The sequence below is a fragment of the Gekko japonicus genome, unplaced genomic scaffold (genome assembly GCF_001447785.1).
Source record: "Gekko japonicus isolate JY-2015 unplaced genomic scaffold, Gekko_japonicus_V1.1 scaffold1924, whole genome shotgun sequence".
In the NCBI taxonomy this organism is placed as follows: Eukaryota; Metazoa; Chordata; class Lepidosauria; order Squamata; family Gekkonidae; genus Gekko; species Gekko japonicus.
Genome location: NW_015175419.1, coordinates 276,730 through 302,232, shown reverse-complemented (window position 1 = coordinate 302,232; position 25,503 = coordinate 276,730). Strand labels below are relative to the sequence as shown.

General features: G+C 42.2%; 1 protein-coding gene and 1 non-coding gene across 2 annotated transcripts in view; one reads left to right on the top strand and one right to left on the bottom strand.

Moving 5' to 3' along the window:
* The window catches only part of TMEM163 (transmembrane protein 163), a gene marked incomplete at its 3' end in the record, with an annotated part of 147,989 nt that overhangs the window by 61,485 nt on the left and 61,001 nt on the right, over positions 1–25,503 (bottom strand). The window lies entirely within an intron of this gene.
* On the top strand, positions 15,638–15,709 carry TRNAS-UGA. The gene has a single exon. It is a non-coding gene; the product is annotated as a tRNA-Ser (tRNA).

Here is a 25,503-nt window from a genome sequence, read left to right as displayed (position 1 = left end):
CATTATTGGGTGCTTCCTGTTATCACGTTTGGGAACTACGAAATAGTGGGAATAGAAGCCTTTATGACAGCCTGATGGAGGGACTTTTTCGATGGCTCCTTTTGTTCAGTAGAGTTTGAACCTCATCCATCAGGAAGGTGGAACAGGGAGTAGGCACAAAGGGAGGAGTTGGGGGAAGTGAAACGAACTCTATGGCGTACCCCACCCATATGATGGTGAGGACCCAGGAATCCGTGGTGATGATGTTCCAAACTGAATAGTAAGAATGAAGCCTGGTGCCCATGGGTGGTGTGAATGGGGATGGTGGGGAAACCCCCCTGAAGGGAAGGAAGTAAAACAGAGTGCTTAGTTTACTATGAAGGGCATTTCTCAGGTTGCTTATTCCTCGAGAAGTTGGGCTGCTTTGGCAGCAGAGTCTTCTTTTTTCAAGAAACTGAAGAATAAAAGGGGTGATGCTGGGAGCAGTGGAAAGATGACTTCCATTGCCTCTGTTTAGAGAATTTCTGGGCAGTGGGTTGAGTGACTCCCAGGTTTCTTGCTCTTTTTCGGCTGTCATCAACTGTCATCAACATGCTTTAGAGTGTCATCCATAGAAGACTGAAAGAGGCCTTCCCCATTGAAGGGAAGATCTTCCACCTTCATCTTTATCTCAGGGAACAAAGAGGTGGAACATAACCAGACATGTCGGCATAGTGCAATGGATGTGGCAAGTACACAGGACAATGATGTGACAGCGTGTTTTAGGCTATTAATTTGCTGCTTCACAACCTTGGAGGCTTCAGAGCCAATGGTTGGGTGGTTGCGTGTTGCGGTCCGGTGCTGGGAGCCTAGCAATGAATGGTGTAAATTGGTTCGTCAAGTGAAATGAATAAGCAGAGAGGTATGAGAGGTAATTATTGATTTTTGCTGTCAGGGATGTCAAAGCATACACCTTTCTGGCAAGGGCGTTGAGCTTTTTTCCTTCACAGCCTAGAGGAGCTGGTTGATTAAACTGTTTAGATGAGGAGGAGTGAATGATGACAGAGTTGGATGCTGGATGTGAGAAGAGAAATTTGGCATCTGTTTGCTGCACTTTGTACAACCCCTGAAACCACTTTGACATAGGTATCACTGAAGCTGGTTTCTTCCAGGTCTCTTTGAGACCCTCCAGGTGGAGAGGTAACATTGGGAGGACTGCACCAGGTGGGACATTGGATTGAACCAGATGGTGTACGACATCAGTCACTTTCAGTGTTTCCAAAGTGCAAAGCTGATCTGCAAAGCCGCAACCATCTGATGGATCAGCTCCAAGTACGCTTTTGAATTCTGAAGAAGATAATGACAGTGTGAAGACATCTTTGATTCTGGAGAGGTATGGAGCAAGGCACCAGATTAGAATCAGAGTCACTGTAAGTGATCTCAGAAGGTTCCGGGGAAGTATCTATAGGGTTGGAACCTGAAAGGTGAGGTGAGGTGGCTGGGTAGCTGGCAGAGTTGAAGGATGGCTAGATGTCACTTTCCATATGCTGGTGGTCTGGACCAAATCTAGAATGGATGGGGGTGTGGTGTCAAGGAGAGTCACCATGAAAAGATCGCTGGGACTGCCCATAACACTGTTTCGACCTGTCCCTCAATGTGTAGGAACAGGGGTGGCGATGAGACTGCCCAGAGACGGAGAAGTCCCAAGTCCAAAGATCTCCGTGCCTACTCCAGGACCAGTTGTACTAGTGGGGAGGCGTCCTGGAACCTGATGAGTATTGGTTCTGACTCTAATATGAAGTAGATCTTGAGTGGTGGTCATAGTACTTACTGAAACAGACCAAGCTCCATGATCAAGACCAACAAGGAGAATGGCGAGGGCAAGGTGCTTCAATCCAGTGACATTCAACAGTGTGGCAGGCCTCAATAGCAGGCCATACTGGAGGTGAGAAGCATACTGACGGGGATTGGGAGGAAATAGGGATAATACCCTGACCCAGTGGAAGGGTGGTCGGTGATGGAGTCGATTCCACTAGAAGCAGGGACAGAGGTTCTCTGGTCGATATTGAAAGAGCCAAAGTGTCCAAACCAACACATTGGCCTGTCAAAGTCACAATGCCCTGGTCAATCTGGGTTTCTTATGGCCATGGCCGTGATCAGAGGAATCAGAAATCCATTTAGAAGACTTGTCTGACTTCTTCTTGAATACCAAGGGTGCCAAAGATGCCCCTTTTGGTACTGACATGTCTGTTCAAGCATCTGATCTCATAGAAGACATGGACTGAATCGAGGAAGACATCAGTGGTGCTAAGGCTAATTCAAAGAGATGGTTCCAGAGTTGAAGAACACAGTTGCAGCAGGATTGCTTGGTGAACTTCACACAATGCTGCCAGGACTCTACTTGGTGTCCCACTCTCAGGCAGAAAAGACAAAGTTTGGCGGCCATCAGAGAATGGAAGTTTAGCCCTGCAGGAACAACACTTTTTGAAAAAATCTGCACCTCCCATATTCCAATTCCAGGAGCTTCCACACAGGAAGGGGGACGAGGGAGGTGGGAAAGATGGAAAAGACACCCAAAAGCTAACAAGAAACTAACAGAGAAAAACTTTTTAGGGAGGACACAACAAAGACAAGAAAGATGAGAAATGGCGAGGAGACAAAGTACCGACGAGAAGACAAATGGAGGTCTGACTTGGGTGGTGACTGGAAAGGAGCTGAGTGGGACACACCTTCCCTTCAGGTCTGGGCATGCGTGGAGTGGGCCTTCTGCCCAAGGAGAAAGCAAGCCAAAATGGCTGAGGACAGCAGTACAAGTTCCAATGTCCGGTTCAGCGCAGGCGCAGTACCCAGGTGAGTGACTGAACTGAAGCCACAAAGAAGATCTGTAATTGATAACAAATAATCTTTTTGCAGCACAAAACAACTCATGTGCAGAGTCCTACTGACAATCCCAGTTAAAAACCTTACTCGAGCTCTGTGACTTGCCTTCTCAAGCCAGGAGGGAAAAGGACAGAGGCAGCATGTTATGGCTCTCATAGCCCAAAGCACCTTGTCAACACTCACCAAGAATAATTAGTGAAATTGATCTAAACAAATTAAACAAGCTAATGCTGCTGACACCACAGGCATGGGTTTTGTAATAACTGTAGCTTCCAAGTTGGGATTCCAAGTGAGAAAATTTATCAATAAAAAGCTGGAAAAAACATGTTACAGCAGATGGTAGATGTTTCTTCCTCTGGGAGGGATAGCTTGAATCATTAACAAATCATCAACTACTCAGAACGGTTCTTCTGAATGGAAGCCCACTAAGGCAATCCTAAAAAAATGGACTCTCTGGGTTGGATCCAGCCAGCATTTTTTAAATACACTCTTACCCAGTTCCCCTCCTTACTTCAGCACTTGTCCCACACAGCTTTTCTTCATGTAGGTTCCATGATCCCAAGCATAGCTTTTTTGGTGGTCAAAGGAGAACCTCATCCTCCTTTTTTCACCAGTCGTAAAGCTGGTTGATCCAAATCCTATACATGTTCTATCAAATACAGCACAGCTCTTTTAATATTTGCATTTGTTTGCATCATCTACATAACCATCAAAGCTATATATATTTTATTATGCAACAGACATCTATCTGGAGGCCAACCAAGCCACCTACATTACCCATCAACAAACAAAATCTCCATAGCACTCCTGGAAACAAACCAAATTCATAAGTCTTTGTAAATTTAAGGAGGACAAACTTACTACACCTAATAATTCTGCAGTGGTCCAATAATTCCTCAGATTGCAACCGAAGTGACAAAAATGCAATACAGCATTCTATATTTAGCCTGTAAACACAATGAATGTCTATTATACAGCTGTCTCTTGGAGAACTGCAGAAGAAACTAAAAACAGAGAAGGAAAAGCATATGCATTGGGATAGCAAGGACTTCAACATTCAATGCAGGCATACAACAGTAGCAGTGCTCTAACCTAAAGAAAAATCAATTTAATAAAATCTCCTTGACCTTTTGGAATCCTTTCAGCTGCAGGTCAGTTATCACTGCACTGAAAAACGTGAAGCTATAAATGCAGAAAGACAATAAATGCTTTGTGTCCCTCTCTCTAGCACAGCTGGTCTTATCCCCTCAGAATGGTTTTGTCAGTAAAAAAAGCCACATGTGACTAGCATGGCAAAGAACTTGACTCACTTTCTTCCTGTGTGAACTACTTTAAACTGCAGAATCCCCCAACATACTTTTATTTACATTCTGTGATCAAAAATATGTGCTCCTCATTCAGTTCCTAAGTCTGCTTAAAGTACTTCTATTCTGGGCTTTTTCACAGCATTTCACTCTCACTTACGTTTATTTATTAATAGATTTTTCATGTGTGATCTGTGTAATGTCCAAGGTGACTTATAAAACGTGACTAAAACTAGAACAACAATAATTAAAGTGTCATAACAAACACAAACTTAACTCTGAAAAGACAGAAGTCCTTTGGGTTAGTAGAGAGGTAGACTAGGGACTTCAGATCTCTCCTGTATTAGATTGTGTTATATCTCCCCCCCCCCCCCCCCAGGAAAAGACAGGTTCGCAGTTTGGGACTGCTACTCAACACATTGGTTACCTTAGAAACCCAGGCGGCTGTGGTGGTTCAGAGTGCTTTTACCCAGCTTCAGCTGATGCGTCAGCTGCATCCATTTCTGGGTCAGTCAGATCTAGCTACAATGATTCCTGCCTTTGTTACATCTAGACTGGACTACTGCAATACCCTCTACTTGAGGCTACCCTTGAAGAGTGTTTGGAGGCTGCAGCTGGTGCAAAACACTGCAGCTAGGCTGCTGGTCAGGACCAGCTATCAGGAGCATGTGACCCCAATATTACAGCAGTAACACTGGCTACTGATCTGTTCCTGAGCCCAATTTAAACTGTTGGTTTTGACCTGTAAAGCCCTACATGGCTTAGGACCAGTGTATCTGAAGAACCATACACTCCTGCTCAGAAATTAAGATCAGAGAGAGAGAGAGGCCCTCCTGACTATTACATCAATTAAAGAAGCTCATCTGGTGGGTACATGGGAGAAGGCCTTTTCAGTAGCTGACCCATGATTATGGAACAACCTCTCTAGGGAGGCGTGCCTGGCCCTGTCACTTTCGGAGGCGGTTGAAGACTGTCTTATTCAGGACTACAATTGTTTAAGTTTATTAGCAGTCCTGAGCTGTGATTTTAAATTTTGGTTTCTATGTTTTAACAGATTTTATGTGTTTTATCCAGGGCTCTTTTTGTAGAAAAAGCCCAGCAGGAACTCATTAGCATAACAGGCCACACCCAACATCTGAAACTCATTAGCATATTAGGCCACACCCTGCCACCACAGCTCATTAGCATATTAGGCCCACATTTTGCTTGCTATTCTGTTTACCTTGTTTGTTGTCAAAACCCAGGGCTTTTTTTGTAGCAGGAACTCCTTTGCATGTTAGGCCACACACCCCTAATGTAGCCAATCCTAATGAGTTTCTGCTGTTGGGTGTGGCCTATTATGCTAATGAGTTCCTGATGGGTGTGGCCAACTTTGGAGCCAGCTGGAACTCCGTTCCTGCCCAAAAATAGCCCTGGTTTTATCTATACTGTAAGCTGCCTTGAACACTGTAAGAAGAAAGGCAGCTAATAAATATTTTAAATAAATAAAAAATATATACTGCAACAAATTAAGTGGTAGCAGATAATTACTAAAACCCTGAAACTCTGTTCATCCAAAAAAAAAAATTAAATAGGGAGGTGAGGGGAAATCCATGGGTCCTTACTAGCTAAAAGAGAGAGATTTCTCAGCATACATCTTCATAGAGCTCTGGGCCAAAATGTAGAAAGTCCTAGTGCTTAAGTCATCTTTCAACATATGAGGATGCACATTTATTTTGATGCTCATAAGGCAGACTATTTTCCCCAAAGGTTCATTTTTATAAAGCAACCCATCCCCAGACAGCAGCCTCTTTAACCCTTTCCTTTCTGGCCATTTGGCTAGTCAAAAGCAATATTCCCATGATCATGAGCTCCCTCTATCCTTAAATACAGGTTCCATTATAGCTTTTCTATCTTGGGGCGAGAAGTAGCTGGGAACATTTTGGTTAGATGGCTGGAAAGCAAAGGGTTAACCCTCTAACTGAACAAGCTACTTCCCTCTCCCTATTCCCCATAAAAGAAAGCCTTCTGGGAAAGAATCACAAAACTATACCTAACATGTAGTTGTACTTGATTTTTATGAAGTCTTCCTACAAAATGTCATTCAGTAATCCAATTTCTATATTTAAAGTTGGTGGGGAATCATAACTAGCCTTTGCTTATTGAGATGAATCTTAATTAATGAGCTCCTCTAAACCTATTACCTATACTACACAGTGCCGAGTAATTGCGGTAGTCATAAGATTTACCAGGCTGCTTGTCTAAGCAAGAACTTTTCACCAGAGTGGGAAAACCAATTAGCCCCATTTTAAAGCATTAATAATTCATTAAATCATTAAAACACTTTGTGGATTACATGTAGTTAAATTTTAGCTTGAAATTCAGATTGTGGTTACTCAAGGAAGTAGGATTCATTTATGGATGCATAAGTAAAAGAGGTAAATTGGCCATGCTCATACAGGACTGAATATTTTTGAATGGCTTACATTATTTTTGTTTGGGATACAGTGGCAGACTGGCCATTAAAGATACTGGGGAAAGCCCTGTAAGGGGCCACCCTGACCACAGGACATGGAGCCACTACCATCATTAACTGACAGTCTCCCCCCTCTCATCAGGCAAGCAGGAGCTTTCTCCAACCCGCACCTCCTTGGAGCCAGGAGCCACCACCACACAGAAAGCATGTGAGAGCCACCACTGCTGCAAGATGTACAAAGCTGGTAGCCACCACTTCATGGGATTCAGCAGCCCCTCCCATGAAGAATACATGGAAGCTGCTACCATGAACACACCCCCGCCCAAACATAAGGTAGGTGGAATGAGCCAGGCAAGGGCCATGGCAAGTTTGTTCCTTCCCCCCCCCCACTTCCATCAGCAGTGGGCCCTTTTCTTCTTTCCCTCTCCCTCTTATCAGATGGACAACCATGGATGGGGCCCTTTCGCCATCCAGTTAACCCCACTGGGATGCTTAGTATTTTTCAAAGGAAAAAAACAACTCCATTAAAACCAATATGAAACATTAGAATGGTAACCACAGCTCATATAACACTTCAGAGAGTTGCATGATTAATTCCACTCTCCTCACAGGCTTTCTCGCATTGCCTTGCCTCCCATGAGTATGGCCAACAACTTTAAAAACTCAATGGAATTTTTAAAGCAGTTTGCAATGTGGATGATAGAAGTGAAAGTGGAAGGAAGGATTGTAGTTCAAAGAAAGATATTCAAAATCCTCCAGAGCATCTGAATAGTTGTCTCAAGAGTTTAAGCTCAAAGAACATAATGTTATAAAAATTTACATACAATTCCACTTGGGAACATAAAAGCAGCACTGAAAGCAACAGAGCGATTCCATGTAGAGTCACTCTACTCTAAACTCAATGATTTGACAGGACAGTTTTATCAGTTTTGAATGGATATAAGTGAAGTCAGTGAATACAGAATTTGTTGGTTATTGATACATCGCTTATGTCACTCATGTGTATCAAATGGACCATGTCAGCATTTTTATTCTGCCCTTTCTCTGAGGCGCTTAGGGAGTTGTAAAAAAATTCTCACTTCCTCACTCTATCCTCTATCCTCTTAACAATCCTGTTGAGGTAAGGTTATGCTAAAAGAGTCTGACGGGCCCAATTCACCCAGAGAACTTCACGGTGAAGTAAAGATTTAAGGAGAAGAAGAGATTGGATTTGTACCCCGCCCTTCACTACCCAAAGGAGTCTCAGAGCGGCTTACAAACTCCTTTCCCTTCCCCTCCCCACAACAGACACCCTGTGAGGTAGGTGGGGCTGAGAGACCTCTGACAGAAACTGCTCTTTTTCAAGAACAGCTGTGCCAGAACTATGGCTTGCCCAAGGTAATCCAGCAGCTGCATGTGGAGGAGTGGGGAATCAAACCCGGTTCTCCCAGATTGGAATCCGTGCACTTAACCACTGCACCAAACTGGCTTAAACCTAGGCACCCCAAATTCTAAGCTGACATACTTACTGCATTCAGTTATTTTACTATGTGAGTTAATTTTATTGCCCCAACCTGCCTGATCAACAGCCAAGTTGGTGACAGTTAGGAGGGCTACTGGGTATTTTATCTGGAAAGGGACAGAATTAGAAAATATGCCTTTTATTATGATCACATGAAGCCAGTACTGTCTACCCTGATTGACAGTGACTCTCCAGTGTGTTGGATAAAGGTCTTTGAGATCACTTACTCCTTGATGCAGGGAACTTTTGTACAGAAAGCAAAGAATACTGTCCCACTGAGCCACATCCCATTCATCTATAAATAATTAATGTTCGTAAAAGCTTTCATTTTTAGCTGTCTTTAAAGAGAAAAAGTTATATCAGAACTATTTCTGAAATATTCAGCACAGTAAATATTAATACTTAAACAATTTCCCCACTATATTAATGCATAAAATACCCAAAACACACATCCTATTAGCATCCATTCTGCTTTCTTTTTTGCCGAGAACACAACCTTTGTGCGGTACTGAACTTGGTGGGCAGCTGTTCAGTTGCTATGGGCTACAAGTCTACGTGTTTGTTGCAGTTTCTGCATTTGAATCTTCTTTTTAACCCGGTTCTCCCAGATTGGAATCCGTGCGAATGCATTTTTAAAACGCATGGTGAAAATAAATGGTGGTCGGTATATTTTTTAAACACAGCCCTTTGATGAGCATGCAAAAAGAAAAAAGAACTACTATGAAAACACTGCAGAATGTTAATGCAGTAGTGAATCTGCTGAATGCATTTTTAAAACGCATGGTGAAAATAAATGGTGGTCGGTATATTTTTTAAACACAGCCCTTTGATGAGCATGCAAAAAGAAAAACTACTATGAAAACATGTTATATATACAACGCTTCTATAATGCTGTTGGTATCATATCCACCCATTTGAACACATGAAGCCACCTTATATGAAATCAGACCATTTGTCTACTAAGCTTAGTATGATCTGCTACAACTGGAAGCAATTTAAGTGTCTCAGACAGAACAGTCTTTTGTAACATCTGCTACCTGAGCAGAGATCCATTAACAGGAGATGCCAGGAATTTTCAGCATGCCAAGCACATGCTCCACCACTGATCTCTTATTCTAAAGTCTTTGCAGAAGACATTTGGAAACAGACTTTAAAACCAAGGAGGTGATGAAATCCATGTAGGCTGATAGATTTGACCACAGCATTAAAGGGATTTACAGTGGTGGTTCAGTGAGAAAAATTATTTAGAACTCAGCTTTCTATATATTTCTGAGCAACAGAATTTCAATAAGAATTTTTTCAACTAAAAATGAAGAAGAAGAGTTGGTGGGGCTGACAGAGTTCTGAGGGAACTGTGATTGGCCCAAGGTCAACCAGCAGGCTTCATGTACAGTAGTGGGGAATCAAACTCAGAGTCGAGTCCACTGCTCCTAACCACTACACTACACTGGAAGAAAGCTACTAGTTATTCAAAGAACCCTAACATTTGCATTCTATCTATAAATATATTTCCTCAACTAATGACAAACATTAGGACATAGGAATAAGGGGCACTGCGTTACAATGCTTTTCTTCCTTTCTCCATGGTTGGGGACAGAGGGTCGTGCTCAGTGAGAGGGTCTCCCTGTGATACCCACTGGAATGTGGAGCGCTGCAGGGGGCGATCCTCTCGACCATGTTGTTCAACATCTACATGCATCCCCTTGCCCAGTTGGTGCAGAGGTTTGGGCTGGGTTGTCACCAGTATGCTGATGACACCAAGCTCTCTGTTGATGGATGGTGGTCTGGACTCTGCCCCAGATAATTTGGACAGGGCTTTGGAGACCATGGATGGGTGGTTACAACAGAGCTGACTAAAACTTAATCCAACGAATACAAAAGTCCTGTACCTGAGTTGAAGGGTAGGCTTGGGAATCCCACTCCCAACCCTGGACGGGGCACCACTGGTGTCGACACTGAGGCTGAGGAGCTTAGGGATGATCCTGGATGCCTCACTTTCTATGGCCCAGGTCAGCACTGTTGCCAGGTCTACTTTTTATTATCTTAGACAGATCAGGCAACTGGTTCCTTAAGCAGGTCACCAACTGGTTCCTTATCTCTCTTACCGGGACTTGGTTACAGTGACCCATCCAAAGGTCACTTCCAGGTTAGATTACTGTAACTCGCTTTATATGGGCTTAACCTTTTTTTTTTACTTAAGTTTTTTTATTATCTATCAGTATATCACACATTCATTATCCATCTTATTGATATACTCATTTTCCATTTTTAACAATCATAATAACCAAACAAAATAAAGAAAAATTCACCTGAGGTTACTATTCCAACAGCCTGAAATTTCTACTCTCATTTAATCCCTCTTCTTTTCACATGCCCCTATCTTACCCATTTATAATTTCCATCCAACTTCCCCATAGCTTATAGTTAATCATAATACAACTCGTAATCTACAGTTCATTTCTACCTCAATTACTACTATTTTTCTCCATCTTCTTCTGTACCTGAGAAGAAAAATTGAAAGGGTTGCCTCCAATTATGGGTGCTATAGAGAACAACTCTACAGCAAGAGGTGAACCTCCTCTCTCTCTGTATTCGGAGGTCTTGGGGGGGGCACACTCTTCGCCTCCTTGCTATACCCTATTATAACACTAAAGACTCTAACCCTCTAATCAAACAATTCACACAGATAACGATTCTTACTTAAACATGTTTAGAGTTCAAGTCTACTCTTGTACTAATAAATCTTACTTTCAATTGTTTCCCCCTACTTACATTATAGCCTAACTATCCACACCAGAGTATATTGTTACCTTCTGTTGAGAAATGAACTTATTTATGAATTTATATCTGCTACACACACACAATAAATTGACTTGTGGCACACGCTTGTATGCCATGAGCCAAAGAAAGCTGTTTGAATCACCTATTGTGAGACAGAGTTCACATAGGAAAAGCCTGCTTGCATTTTATGTTAATGTAGCTTGCACACATTCAGCTCAAAGGATCATGGGAAGAAGAAGCATATGGTAGCCTTTGTTAGCAGAAAACAACAACTCAGAGAAGAAGATTCCGCCATTACTACAGAGACGAGATGTCACGTAAAGCATGGACTTGATCTACATCTGTATGGAGGTTTCCTGTTTATGGTACCAAGCTGGCATGGGAGAGCCAAGAGCCATTTGTACTTCAAAGGAGAAACAGGAAGAAGCAACTTCACACCTAGCCAGATGGTGTTCCATGAGACAGAATATAGTATTTCAAATATTGGCCCAACCCATAGAGATACCTACCCCTTGCCACATTCACCAATCAGGTGTTTCATGGGATGGACTTGTGAGTAGGTGGGACTACAGCTTGGCAAGGTGCCACCCACCTGGAGGTTCCACTATAAAAGTAAAGACCCAAATCCTAGGTCTTTGCTAGCCACCCTTTCTCCACAACCTCTATCTTCTTTACCACCTCTTTAGCCCAGCTTCCTATACCACAACCCTTTTGTTTACTTTAAGATCTCTTGGACTGCAGCCAATGAGGTCCACATCTTGTTAGCAGGTTCTAGCAGGTGTGAGTTAGTTAAAATCCCTAGGAATTCTTTTATTCCCTATTCTTCCATTGCAACAGAGAAGACTACTGGAATCAGGCGAGTATATATCGAAATATGCCTACCTACCTCCAAGTAACTGATAATCTATTTTTAGATTCTTTCTGTAACTCTATAGGAATCTTGAGTGTATGTGTAACAAGAGACTGATTATTTTGTATGTGTGAACTCGAAATCCTTCAGTAAAAATATTATTTTGTTTTGGAAAAACACCCGTGTGATCTCCATTGCTGGGCCTCTGTGGGTACACACCACATTGGTAGAGCTGGCCAGCACTCACGTTAAAATTATAGTTAGCCATCTGCTGTAGATAAAGCATTTGGCGCAACACTTCACACACCTCCTTCTTTCATTTTAGTAACAGCCTTGATACGTTCTTTACCCATCATCTCATTATGTGCTATAAATGTTTTGTTATTTAAATTAACCACCAAATGGCCAAGTGCTAGCCATTTATATGGTATTTCCTTTTCTCCCAATTTCTTTGCAGTTTCACACAGTCTTTGTTTCACAATCAACACCTCTTGGATGACGTCAGCATACAAAAACATGCATGTGTCTTCAAGGGGCAAACCTTGTTTTTCTCGAGCTATTTTAAAAAGTTTGTTTCTGATGTGTAGCTCTTTTAATTCGACGACGATGTCTTGCGGGACACCTGGGGGAGCTCTCTTTGAAATGTTAATTCGGAAAGCCGAGGTAATTATCTCTTCAGAGGTCTCTGTTACTCCCTCCGACCAAAGTGTCTGGAAAAACCATTTGTTAGGTTCCTCTTTAAGATGAGTTGTTACACAAAAGTTTGAGGAAACTCCACATAGTTTCGCTTTCCTTTCCCTTAACCTGGTCTCTTGAAGGATATTTTATTTTTAGCCCACTTCTCAAACTCTTATACCTCCAATAAATCATCAGCTGCTTTTCTAGCGATTTGAAGTGCAGATTCAGCTTTCTTCCCCGGCACTTTCACATTTGAAGTAAGTTCGCCTAGTTTCTGATTTATTGAGTCAATAATGAGTTTGAGCTGAGCCAATTCCTTTCTTAATTGTCCAACATCAGAAGAGTATATTGGGGAAGATGAGGGCAGTTAAAATGTTTATAATAGCTGAGCCAATTCCTTTCTTAATTGTCCAAGATCAGAAGAGTATATTGGGGGAGATGAGGGCAGTTAAAATGTTTATAATGCATAAGATGATATGTTTCAGGTACTCCCAGAATGGATATCTAGAAAACAGTTAGTAACGTGAGATCAGGAAATTGAAAACTGGGTGTTTGGGAAGAAGAAAGCAAAGGTATTATGAAGCTTTTCAAATAAGAATGATGATGGGAATAGATGGTAAAAGTCTAGAGAAATGGGTGAGATGGGAGGATACTAGAAATGGAGGAGGGAGATTTGGAATATTTATACAGAAGATAAAAAATGAAATTGAAAATATGATAGGCCCAAACAGACAATTTTAAGGATTTGGGAAAAGAAACAAGTTGTTCAGATACCAATGCCTTCAAAATGGGCGCCGCTTGAATCTTTAAGTCAAGAATTTAAAAATTTTGAGATAACTTTTTGGAAGGAGTTAAAGAGAAAAGTTTTCTTTAGGCTGAAAGATATGTATAACTCTCAAGGAAAATTGATCCCAATACAAGAAGTATTAGAGAAAGTGACGGGATAATACTGGTTAAGGATCATGAGATTATATAGCGTTTTGAGACAAAATACATTTTCTGAAGCAGTAAATAAGGAGGATAACCCCTTTGAAAATCTAAAGATGACAATAAGAAGGGTATTGCAAGGAAAATGTATAGTCTATTGAACAAAGATAAGGATTTTATTATTATGACAATACAATCTAAATGGGAGAAGGAGGTGAATCTATCAGCACAGGAGGTAAATAATGAAGGGGATGCTGTAAATAAAATGGAAAAATTTAAAGAATTGGAAATGAAATTAATCTGGAAATGGTATAGGACACCTGCTTAATTATCGTATATGATTAAGGGAATGAAATCAGAGTGTTGGCATTGTAAAACGATAAGGGGACATTATGCTCATCTTTGGTGGGAATGCCCTAAGGTAAGGCAATTTTGGCAACTGATCCTGGAAAAGGTTGATAATTTATGTAATGTTAGGATTGAGCTGAATGAGAAAATGTCATTTATGGGAATTCTGGGAAATAATAAAGTAGGTAAGTCCAAAAAGGATTTATTTAAAGCTATGATTCTAGCGACTCATGCGGTAATAGTGTATGGATGGAAAGATGCCTTAAAATGGACTTTGGAAAGATGGAACCGGTACTTATATGAATGGATTCAATCAGATATTTTATTGATAATAAAACAGGATAAGACATGGGAAGATGAGGCATTGGAGATAAAGAAGAAATGGTTTGGGTATATAAGATGGGTAAGAGAAGGGGGGGCCAATAACGATGTATTGATAAAACTCAATAGGGTGTATTCATGGTTAGAGATATAATAATAAGGTTCTTTTTCTGGTCGCTCATGAAAGTGGGGAGGGAATAATAAAGGGGAATATTGATGTATTTGATGTTTGGTTATGTAAACGTGATGAAAAGGAGTATGAATGAATATGAAATGTAAGACATCAATACAAATTCTAAAAAATTAAAAAGCTGCTGCCGCCACACCGCATTTAAGAGTTGCTTGACTGTGCCAAAAATATCAACAGCAATGCATCCTTATAACATACTGCCAAAAATACAGATTGTTTACATTTATAAGCAACAGATCATATAGGATTTCATTTTTAACAAATCTGAGCATTATTTGCATACATCTACCCACATACAAAATAATTAGATCCTGAAGTTAACATTTATCAACTCTCCACATACAAAAGATTAACACTGAAGTGTTTTTTTAGAAAATGGGGGGAACTAAGAAATAGTCAACCTCCCCACCAGCCAGATGGCATGTAAAATATCTGAAAAAACTCTCTGACACATTAAAGCCTTCTGTTTCATACATAGGCAGTATGTTTGTGGTGAGGTAGAAATTCCAAATCCCCTCTCTGTACAGTGATAAATTATTAATCGTACAATTTGCTGACCTTTAATAGTATCCTAGACATGTCAGTCAATAATACAGCCAGCACTGTGAGGAAAGATTTAAAAGCCTAGAAGAGAATAGTTAAAATTGTTATATATGAAGTATGCTACATATACCACTATATATATTCTGTATGTTAAGGCTGCTGGCTGACTATTCCTTTGTTAGGCTAAAAGCTCAGAATAGTCTGTTGATGTTACATCAATAGAAGCTAATGGCCAGGAGATGGTTTCCTTATTGATTGATTTAAAATATTTATATGCCGTCTTAGACTCCAGGTGGCTAACAGCACAAGTTGCAATAAACACTAACAAAATAAAAACAATGCAGAAATTAAAAACACAGAGATTAAGAATGCACAGCCAGATCTGCTGAAACTTCACCCTTCCCCCCAATGCCCTCAGTAACTGAACTGACTTGTACATAGGCTTGCCATTCCCCTGCTGCCAGTGGGTGCTTCCCCATGCCACTCAGTTGGCTGATGGGGTGGAAGAAGAAGAGGGGGAGGAGGAGATTGGCTTTATACCCCACCCTTCACTACCTGAAGGAGTCTCAGAGCGGTTTACAATTTCCTTTCCCTTCCCCTCCCCACAACAGATACCCTGTGAGGTAGGTGGGGCCGAGAGAGCTCTTTCAAAAACTGCACTTGAAACAACAGCTCTGAGAGAACTTGTGACTGACCCAAGGTGACACCAGCAGCTGTCTGTCGAGGCGTGGGAAATCAAACACCGTTCTCCCAGATTATAGTCCATGCTCTTAACCACTACACCAGACTGGCTCTTGATATCAGCACATCGCTGGGAGACAAGAGGGGCTCTCTGGCATTTGGGCAAAACTCTTCAGGTTAAATTCTGCTGCCAGTAAGTCCCCCCACTAGTTGTAGGGGAGGGGCCGTGGCTCAGTGGTAGAGCATCTGCCTTGAATACAGAAGGTCCTAGGTTCAATCCCTGGCATCTCCAATTAAAAGAACCAGGCAAAAAGCGATGTGAAAGACCTCCACCTGAGACCCTGGAGAACCACTGCCATCCAGAGTAGACAATACTGACCTTGATGGACCCAGGGGTCATTTTGTAGAAAGAGGTGCAGGAGCTTATTAGCATAACTCATTAGCATAACTTATTTGCATATGCCACACACCCTGACATAACCGGAAGTGTGTCAGAGGGCAACACCCACCGCTCAGGCTCCACTGGACTGTTTTGGATTGCTAGCTATTGGGGGGGGGGGACACGCAGATCTGTCCTCGCACTTGTACCTGAATAAAACTTGGTCTTAAAGGTGCCACTGGACTGTTTTGGGCCAGGGGGCCGGGGGGGGGGGCTCTGCAACTTACCTGGCTGCTTCTTGCTCTGACTGAGGGCTGCTGGGAGCAGGGGGTGGGGCTTGTTGCATGTGCCCGCCCCCTGGGCTCTTTACTGCCGGAGCTCTGCTCCTGTGCGCTCCTGCAGGAAATGACCCCTGGATGGACCAATGGTCTGATGATTCAGTATAAGGCAGCTTAATGTGTGTTCAACCCTACTTGCACACCTTCTTAAATGTAGCTAATGAAGGCATGCTCTACACTCACTCTGATAACCAGAGAACTGGATCTACCATAGAGAAAGCCACTACCCGGCTACTGCTGTACAGATAAACCTAGGAGAGGGCACCACAAAGAGAAGGTGTTCTGCATACTGGACATTTCTGGAGGCTGCACCTATCAAAACTCCTCCAAGTGGCTTCCAAGGTTACTGGTGAGGTTGCTGCTGCAGTCAAAAGCATTCCTCCTCCTTCAGCTAGAGGTGGTTGCTCTGACATTTTGCCTTGCTTGCTTCTGCCTCTCCTCCCCCACCCACTCCAGCTAGGAGTCTTCTCATGCATCTATGATTGCAGGAGCCGGTGAGTGTCCCCTTGGGTTGAGAGGGAAGGGGTACTCTCTTAGCTGGGAAGCTTTTGGGATCCCCCTTCCCTCATCTTCCTCCAGAGCCAAATCCCCCCCCCCCCGTCTGCCATTTTGCTTTTCATGATTGAGGCTTGGCTGGCAGGCAGTGATGTGCATGTGCCCCCTGCATATCATCTGAAGCCAATTTAACAACATATCCCCTGCTTCAGGTGGGAGGCTGCCCTTTAATTTGCTCTTTCTCTCTACCTGCCCTTTTTTGGAGGGCCCCCAGTTTTTAAAGTATTAACATTTGTAGATTTAAACCTCAAGGCAGTGTGCTTATTAAGAAATAAATTTCACAGTATTCAATACTTAGAACTGCAACTCTGCCAAATTCATAAACAATGTTTAAAAAATTCTTCCCAGCCCGTGCATATGGCCCAATATTCCTGAGAACTATAGAGGCAGGGGTCTCTTCTTTGCCAAGGTCAAAATGAAAATCCCTAGCAGCAGCTAGAGTGGGGTGGATTTGATGGGAAAGGGAAGAGTTAGACCCCTAAAACTATACTTCTCGTAGTTTTATTTATTCATGGATAACATTGAAACTCTGCAACTGCTGCTCTACTAAAAATTCTGTAAGATGTCTGCAAAAGAAAGTGCTGTTTCAAAGAACCGAAGAATTGCAGATGAGCACCATGTCTTTAATGACAAATGGACTACTGAGTCCTTCTTTGTTTAAACAAGGATAGAGCAGTTTGCCTGATAGATCTTGAAACTGTCTCAGTATTAAAGGAGTACAATGTTAAAAGGCACTTTGAACCCTGTCACAAGAGCTACTCAATATATTAAGGAGAGGTGTGAGTGAACAAGATAAATTCTCTTTTAAAAATAAATGCTTTTGCAACAAAATAGTTTAAGAGAACATGCTGAGAACCTGTCTTCTGTGAGGGCCAGCTATCATGCTGCTAAATGTATTGCTGAGAGTGGTAGGCCATTCACTGATGGTGAATTTGTTAAGAAGTGTGTGGTTAAAGTAATGGAGGAAATGTGCCCTCATAGGTATCTTGTGCTAGTTGTGTCAGTTTAGCTGCATCTATAATCACCAGACGTGTTAATGAACTAGATAGGGCTGCCAAGTCCCCCCGGGGGGCGGGGAAACCCCTGCCCCAGAGGCCCGTTCCCCGCCGCTAGCACACTGGGGGCGGGGCCACGACCATTGGAGGGAAAACTCGATGGTTTTCCCTCCAATGGTCGTGGGCCCACCCCCAGCGTGCCCCGCATCCTAACGTCACTTCCGGGTGACGTGCGTGTGACGCACACGCTCCAGTCACCGCCCGGGAGTCCCCTGCTGCGGCAACTGCAACGACTTGGCAACCCTAGAACTAGAAGAGCTGCCTATGTCATTGGTTGTCAAGGCAAAAAGTTTTGATTTTTTAATTGTTTTTGTAGTGTAAGAAAGAAATCTGTTTGGAGCAGTTTATTAGTCAAAGATGCCTCCCATAGTATTCCCAACTGTGCCGAGTTTGCTGCTTCTCTTTTTCAGCAATAAAAGGCTTCGAACCTGCTCAGTCTAGTGTACCAGTGAAACACTTGCCCAGGCTCCCTCAGTGGCGTAAGCACTGCAGACTCTGAGGACTTTTACTGGCTGCTGCCTGAAGAAGAAACCACAGGGAACAGGGAAAGGTGATATTGTAAAGCCTCTTGTGTAAAAAAGATGCTTCATATTCAATTATAGGTCCAACTGGCCTCTAGATACGCAGTTCTCAGCTATTAACAAGTTATTACACGCACTCTTGGCTTCCTTCTTGGTTAGTAAAGAATTCTGTTCCACTGCAAGGCATTTTCAGACTGTGCTATTTTGCTGGATGTGGAAATCAATTTTTGCAAGCAAGAAAGAGAGAAGATACTGCACAACTTAGTGTACATCAAATATACACCGTTAGCTCACGAGGCATTTATTGCTCCAGTACCCTATCATCTATTGATTTAGCTGCTTTTGAAATAGGATATTATCGGGGGGAGGGGAGCTGGGTGTTGTGTTTTTGTTTTTTTTTAAAACTGACACTAGGCTGATTCAGTAGCAGTAGCAAATGCACTAGGAGCAGGCTGGGGGATAACCCATTCCCCATAGGTGATGTGCTCTACTACTGAAATGGGAAAGTGTGCAGTCTGTAAAGAACTAAATTCATTTAAAAGAGGTAAAGGGGGATCATTAAATGTTACAGGACACTGCTGCCAGAGAAAAAGAGTATCCTTGTGTCTATTTATTAAAAGGCCCCATGAGCACTCCTCTTCTTGAGGACTGCAGTAGGGAGGGCACCTGACACCTGAAGAAAAAAGGGAAAGCACAATTATTGCAGAATGGTGCAGGTATTGATGTGAGAGCAATGCTGGTCACTACTGTTACCACACCAGGGGTGTAGCCAGAAAATTTTGATTGGTGGGGCATGGGGAAATCCAGGGGGCACCAAAAGTGCACCTGCTGCTCCTCTTTGCAGCAGCAAAAGCAGCAGCTCCAGCTCTGCTGCGAATTCTAGTCCTCCTCTAGTCCTTTCAGTTGGAGAGACTTGATTCCAGGCTGCTTTTCTGTGTAAGCCAGGGAGGAGGGGGGAATCTCTGACTCTCTCTCTCTTGTGCATTTTGCAATTTTATTTTATTTTTTGCTATTTTATTTCATTTACATTTTTAAAAACCTATTTATTTTTTGGGCTGGGAAAAGAAAATGAGACTGACGCTTCCCTGACTGTGACTGGGGTCATTTTGGAACCCCCACACACATCTTACAATTTTTTTAAGTTGATGTTTAAATTTTTTTTAATTTTTGAAGCTTTGTCTGAGGAGGCAGCGCTCATCTGTGGGGGGGCATTGCCCCCAAATGCCCCACGCGTGGTTTTGTGCCTGAGCCACACACACTATCCAATATGTTTGTGCATCACTGATACAGCAGCTTACACCTAGCTTTCCAATTACCATGGAAACAGTAGCTTGGGGAATGCCTCACATTTTCCATCCACTCAACAGTAGCATTTCAGTCTTGGAAAAATGAAATTATCCACACCACCAAAACATGTCTGTGGAAAGCAGACTATATGCCTAACAGCAAAGGGATAATAATTTATTTAAAATGTTTATAGACTGCCTTTCTCAATTAGACTCAACAGCAAAAAAACATACTGAAATGATCAAAACAAGTCAGTTAATTCAACAAGACCATCCCATCAGTCCCACTAGCATCAATAATGACAACCAGATATTTATTGGAAAAAATAGTATAGATGCAAGCTATGTACTGATATGGGGCTTGCCTCAAATTCAAAAACTGTCCCAGGCTCTCTCAGGCTTTACTCCAGTGCTTCCCTTTGGATATAGTAGGAACTTTAAATGTTTATTAATTGTTGATAGATACAGACACACAAACGTTTGGATTTCACAGGGAAATCCTTGATTTCACAGTCCAGTCTTATTGAAAAACAATTGCACAAACTCAGTCTACAGTTTTAGGCAATTAATATATACAGATCATCAATCTATACACTAGAAAGTGTGCATCAAATCTGTACCATAGGGAATAGATACAAAATCAGGAGAAAATTCAACAGAGATAACAGAGTGAGAGACAAACTTTAAAAATTAAGCAAGTACAGACATCACTAGCTTATCTTTTCCTTGACCAGCGTGAGTCTTATGTCAGCAAAGTGTTACCAAAATTGGTATACACGTGTCAGGGCCATAACGTGCAAAGGTGGCCCCCTGCTTGCATGAAACAGACAAGTGTATTTTGGGCACCTATATACTTGGGATCATTTAGTCTATGTACTCTGAGGTGCAGATTCAGATCAACATTCCGAAAAATGATGAGGAAAAGACTCATCAACAGTTGTTGTTTTTTAATCGAAACTATCAGGGAGTCCAAGCCTGAACCCCCTTGGGTTCCCAGGGCTGCTGTACAAAAGAAACCAGTCCTTTGTAAAAATGTATGAAGTTCATTGAATACTTTTAGAATAAGTTTGTTTCTAGGCAACACAAAACTCTAAAATCCTTACAGCTGAGAAAATAAGAAAAACTAATTTCCTATCTGATGCATTTATACCTTGTATTAGATGACACGATCTTAGAGTCAGGTAAAAATGTATTTTATTACTCAGTTAAATTTCCAAAAAAACCCTACACATTTCACTAACAGGCTTTGTCAGGGAAATCTGTTCATCTTGCAGTAGTTCTTCAAAAAGAGTAAAAGAATTTTTGAAGAACTACTGCAAGACAAGCAGATGCACCTGACAAAGCCGATTGGTGAAACACATAGGGAATTTTTGGAAATTTAACTGAGTAATAAAATATATTTTTACCTGATTTGCACCATTGGCCTTAGCCTGATTTTCTATCTCCTTTGGCCTGGTGCGGCCCTTTATTTTCTTATTACAATCTTAGAGTTCCAGGGGCAGAGGCTTAAGGGTTCTCTACGTAGCCATCCATTGCAATGCAAGTCCAGGCCTCAGTCCACCAGAATCATGAAGTTAGCATGATCTCTCTCTCTGGCTCCTAGCCCAATTATAGCCTCAAGCCATCTTGTATCAGGTGATGGTGACAATACAATCAGTACATGTTCTCGCTGGAACCCTCTAGAAGGTTCTGCCATCACTTCTTCTTCTTCCCCCCATCCCGTGGGCCACAGGTTCCCAAGAAGAGCTAATTATCACACTCCTGACTCTGGCCTTATAAAGATGATAAGGGCCATGTAGGCAGGAAGACCCAATTACTGACACCTGCAAGATGGAATAGGCCTGTTAATATTCATCCTAACTCTTGGGAGGAATCGGAGATGTTTTGCCTCACAGAAACAGTAGAAGAGAGCACGTTAACCTGTGCAGTAAGGTAGAAGTACTGAAAATTACAGAATGGAAATGCAATACAGTAAAAAATGCACCAAAAACCTTTCCTTAGAATGACTGCCTGGCTACAGGGGAAATAAACCTATAAAGAAAATGAAATATATGAGTCTGTCTGATGAGAAGAGGGGGAGGATGGATTGTCTGCAGTGCTGAAGAAGCTATGTCAGGAGGTGAAACTGACCAGAAGAAAGAAGTGTGGTTCCAGGTCCATGAAACAGAGATTTGGGGTCAGAAAGAGATGAGGGACCAACTGAGAGGCTGGGGTAACAGGATGATTCCAAAACTGGCTACAAAAGTTGGGCCGGGGGGGGGGCACTTGTTATACCTTCTAGCTTGGTGTTCTGAGGGGGAAAGGTTGTTGGCCTTGGAGAGTTGAAAATAATAAAAATGTAATCCTTCAGTAGGTGTGCAAGTATGTGAAACTGTTATTTCTGTTGTGGAGGGAAGTTTTCCCCTTTTGTATCTGGCATGTCAAACGTTTTCCATTGGGAAGATCTGAAAGTCAGATATGTTTGCATCTACGAGTACTTGCCACAACTGGGAAAAGTCTGGAGTTTGACCCATGGCTTATTGTTTTGGAAATCCTGGTCACTGATAATGATCAAATGAGCTGGGAGGAAGCTCTGGGGTCCTTGGGGAAAATGGCCTTCAACTGACTCTCACTTACGATTAATAGAGAAGTGGCCCTGCATTCCTTTCCTCCTTTTAATTTCACTTTGATTCAGGCTCCTTCTATCATTTCTAGGACCACGTTCAGGTGTACATGTGTACAGAAAGGGGATCAAACTACAGAAAAAAGGGGCACCCCCTGGGGTGAGGATCTCATGGGCATCAAAAGGATCAGAATGCCCCTGAACCACCACAAGACATCTGTACACAGAACAGGGAAGTGTTCAGTGATTTCCATAAATTTGCCCCTCAAGCTGCAGTTTCCCACACTGTGTTCCAGGCACCGTCAGGGGTCTTGCAGAACTCAAGAGACGCTTTTGAAAGTACATGTAGGATAGGAATGGGGATTTGTAAACATCTGTTCTGTAAGTGAAGCTCTACTTGCAGTTTGTTGAATCCACCCACAGATTACCCTTTATCAGATGCTAGAATATTATACAACACTATATAATTATGCTGAATTTCAAAGACGCAGTCCTGTCTATGGTGGCAATAATGTGATGGAAAAAATCATATTGACACATGAAAGAAATTGTATGGCAATATTTTATGAATCTCTGCTTTTCCTTTCTGTAATTAAGTCTCGGTATTTCAAGGACTCTTAACTACCTAGATCCTCACACTAAATATTTATCAACATATCACACATGACTAGGCACATCTCCAGAGAAATCACTAACAATGTTTCCATTTATTTTGGTAGGTTTTGGTTCAGGCTAATAGGTGATTGTTATCTTACATTTTAGTATTTGATTACATCAGTTTGTTATTAATTTTACTTTTATTCTATAACTGTTCCATTCCTGGAAGAACTCGGGGCCCTTGGGAACAGTCAATAATGCAGGGAGAATTCAGCTTAGTTGCTTCTTCCATCTTGTGCACCTATTCATTAGCTGCCATGGGCTTTTTAGCCTTTAGCACTGGGGGCTTGGTCCTCCAGTACCTGGCCTCAATGAGAGGGCCTTGCCCCAAAACTTGGTGGCCATTTCCTTCTTTAGTGAAACCTATGGCTTCTCTCAAATCCATGCAATTCCATCATCCATCAGACAATAAAGAGCTGTAAGAGGGTCTTCCCCACCTATACCTGACCCCCACAGGCCTATTACCTTTTACATCCTAGTCAAGCTGATCCAGAAGCTCCTCATGACCAGTTGTTCAGCTTTTAAGGCCAGATTATTTGAGGCCTGCTTCACACTTTTTCAGGGCGTTTAGAGTTGGTAAATTGGTGACCAGCTCCTGCAAAGACGACTGCAGATGGGCTTTGGGGGCAGGGGACATTACTGTCCTTAGTTCTGAAATCTGCCTGGTCATCAAGAGGTCCAAGACTGACCAAAGGGTTGGGATGCAAGCTTTTGCCTCCAGGCAGTGCCTGGCCCCCTCCCTTGCCCTGCATGGTCTATTGGCCTGTCCTGCTTGGCCAGGACCTCTGAATTTATGCGGATGGTTTCCCACTCACCAGGTATCGATTATCTAGCATCCTCAGGGCTGGGATGGCAGCCAATGGGGGATTGTGTGGCCCATTCTTTTGGAACAGGGGTGGCTACTGCTGCCTCAACCCTGGGGCTTCCTTCTACCCATATCCAGACTATTGGCAGATGGAAGTTATCTACTTACAAGACTTACGGTACATCTATCTGCATCTGGGTCCTGCTACTGACAGTTTCCTTTTATAATTTCATCACCTCATATTAAGACAGTCTGGATTTGTATGCACAACATTGTACACTGGTCAAGAGTTTTCTCTTACTACCCCATACTTCAAATACCCCTCAAATGCCAATAGAATACTTAGCTCAATCGAGCTTTACTTTCCAGATATACAGGATGTCCAAATGAAACCTTTACAACTTTGAATAAGTACAGTTTCAGAATGGGGTCATAACAAAAATTTTCATGTGGTAAAGCAGCTCAGAAAGTTTATTACAGAAAAAAGTATCCCATGTGACTGTAGGTAACTCAACAACACTAAAAGAGAAGATTATTAATACTGTTGCAACTGGACTCAAATCTAACTGTTGCAACAGTAGATGTGAGCATACGAGAGCAAACCTAGACAGAGTCAGAGTATTGACTTGATAAACTCCAGGCAACAAGTGGGGTTAATGTCAAAGTGGAATTTGGATAACTGTATGTAAAAATAAACTTTAGGATACATTCTAAACAATAAAGCACAGTTTACTACTATATTTGTTTTCATTCACTATTTATTATGATTTGAAGACCCATTATGCATGCACATTTTACTGCATGTTTTCAGAGCAGTAAGCCTTTAATCTTGACTTCAGATTCTGTGCCCATCTTACACATCATTCTTTTTCCTCTAGTGTATTTACTCTGCAGCTACAATTTTTAAAAATGCATTTTTCCAAATCAGGATGAAACATAATTTGTGACGTGGAGGGGTGTGTGTCTAAAGTTGTTAATTTACACAATTGCCTTATCGCAGATGCACAGTAGCGTCCAGCAAGCCCCTTCCACTTAAATCCTCATGGTTCAGGTTTTGTGCATGCATTTTAGCATTAGTTCATCGAATGAAAGGGAACAGAAAGGAATGGAGGCAAAGGGGGGAAATCCAACATTGAAATTGACAAGACTTTTTAAAAACCCGGAGGAAGCAGGGCTACATTGCAGTGAAGCAGCCAATCTCTCCGGGGCTCCCAAGAATCGCTGACTCTCTATGCTTCTTAGGGGATAATCAGGGCCTCTCGATATCTCACCAACACTTCTGGAGGAAGAGTCAGTTGCAGGGGACTTGATCCGAGCCTCCCGCGAGCTGCAATGAGCGGGTTGAGCTTCGGGATCGTCCTGAAGCCGAAGCACCGAGTTGTGTACACATGACTAGACATGGCTGCCAAGCCGTGATTTCCCCCTAGAAGAGAGCCTTGAACCTTGCCATAACATCAGCGAAGATCTGAATGACAATTGAGTACACGACTTTGCAACTTTTAAGCTTGAAAAACCTCCCAAAGCTTTGCCCCTCCAAATTTCCCCAAGAAGTTAAAGAAATGAGGAGTGGAATTCCCCCCCCTCGCCTCTTTCCTCTCTCAAGCAGCGGAGAAAAGACTGGGTCATTAAGGCACATAAAAAACCTTCCCTGGGGCTAAAGACTCTATGGAATCCTAAAAGAAATTACTTCCACTGCAGCGTTAGTGATCTAAGACTTGTGGCTCATTTTTAACAGAGAAAGGGACATTTGCTTTATGAAAGTAAAACGGCTATGGAAACCGTGCTTGGCTAAGAAGCAAATTTCACTAGAACTATAGACTATAAAATTGTGGAACTGGCAGATTTGAGTTTAAACTGTTACAAGGAAATGCGATGGTGCTTCTAACTG